Source organism: Pongo abelii, chromosome 3 (assembly GCF_028885655.2).
Source record: "Pongo abelii isolate AG06213 chromosome 3, NHGRI_mPonAbe1-v2.0_pri, whole genome shotgun sequence".
NCBI classification, from domain to species: Eukaryota; Metazoa; Chordata; class Mammalia; order Primates; family Hominidae; genus Pongo; species Pongo abelii.
In genome coordinates, this window is record NC_071988.2 from 138,709,431 (window position 1) to 138,711,243 (window position 1,813).

General features: G+C 36.3%; 1 non-coding gene across 1 annotated transcript; it reads left to right on the forward strand.

Moving 5' to 3' along the window:
• The first annotated feature begins 210 nt into the window (after positions 1-210).
• LOC112133222 (U6 spliceosomal RNA) lies at positions 211-314 on the forward strand. Its single transcript, XR_002914904.1, has one exon. It is a non-coding gene; the product is annotated as a U6 spliceosomal RNA (small nuclear RNA).
• The last annotated feature ends 1,499 nt before the right edge of the window (positions 315-1,813 follow it).

The following is a 1,813-nucleotide window of genomic DNA, read 5'->3' on the forward strand; positions in this document are numbered from 1 at the left end:
TGGTTTATTTATAATATACCCACTATGGAAATAATTTCATATGGTTACCTTTGTAATTTTCCATTTACAAATTACAAATCCAATTACCACTTTAAAACTTCACCTCCCATTGGAAACATTGTATACTTTTCTTTAATGATATAGTCTTATAATACTAATTTTTACTTATAATTCTAAGTTGTGAATTTTTTCTTTTATAAAAATGGATTTGTACTCACTTTGGCAGCACACATACTAAAATTGGAATGGTACAGAGATTAGCATGGCGTCTGTGCAAGGATGCCTCGCAAATTCATGAAGTGTTCAATATTTTCATGAAAATGGCCATACTGCTTGAAGAAATTTATAGATTCGATGCTATTCTTCTTCATTATTTTTATCTTTTTTCTTTATTCAACTTTCTGTGAACTTAAATTTTTAAAATTTGATGCTTTAAATTATAGTCTACTGGTCATTCTTCAACTATAAGTCAATTATCCTCTAGTTTCCACTTCAGATGCAACCTGTAATTTTTATATGAAATATTCTTAATAATTGTAAGGTTCTAAATATTTTCAAACTTTTATAATGCTTTCTTTTTCCTTTTTTGGTTATATAATTTCCTTTCTGTATTTTTACATAATAGATATTTAATGTTTGGTTTTTTTCATATTATTTTTGCTCAGAGAAGTTGTCAAGTACACTATTTTTATTTCACTTTGATTGGAGCTTGCTGCTTGGCCTGACACATGGGCAAATTTCACAAATGTCACATTTGACTTGGAAAAAATTGGCCTTTTTTGCATTTATGAGTGGGATATTCAACACATAATAAGCTGCAAGATAAATGAAAAGTTTACCTCTTTTTGGTGGCTATGAATCTAGTCCTTCTATCTCTGACACTGGGGAGGGCAGGTGACTCATGGCCTCTACCACTATCCTTCATCCACCACTGCATTTGTGCCAAAGCCACAATTCCCCCAGGAGGCTTCCGGGCAATGCCTGACCTATTCCTGTATTATGTTGGCTTTCTCTACTACACAACTTTGGCTCGAGAACTGCATTGGTTTTCTAGGGCTGCTGCATATTAGACGAAGAAGTCTGAAATAAGTCACACTGGGCTGATATCAAGAAGTCATCAGAGCCGTTCTTCCTCCAGAGGCTCTAGGGAATAATCCGTCCCTTGCTTATTCTAGCTTCTGGTGACTGCAGCATTTCTTGACACTTGTGGCTGCATCACTCCAATCTCAGTCTCATTGGTCATTTGCTTTCTCCTCTTGTGTGTCTTCTCCTTTTTCTGTCTGTGTGAAATCTCCCTCCTCCTCTCTCTCAGGAGGACACTTACTAATTTCATTATACAAGATAATACCTTTATCTTAAAATCCCTAATTTAATCTTATATTTTACCAAACAAAATTATATTCTTAGGCTCTGGTAACTAGTGCCTGATATCCTTGGGCTACTTTTTCAGCAGACCACATGGGCTCCATTTTAGCATGGACACAATCTTCTTAAAGCTACACTTCAGTATAAGGCATTGACTCTCCACTCCTCCTTTCTTTATTCACTCCTTTCACAGTTGGCAGATATGCATTGCCATCTGAAGATTCCTCCAGCTTACTTCCTTTACCCTTGCTAGACATTTTCCTCTATTAATATTCTGCCGGTAGAGTATAGATTTTCTTAACCTCTACCATTGGCCAACCCAAGAACTGGCACAAAAAGCACGTTAGTGGTGTGGCCACAGTAGCAGAGATGGAGATTAGATACAGGCTGGGAGAACGGACTCCCACTTGTGAAGTTAATTGTACTTCTCAATACCTAGCCACTTAGC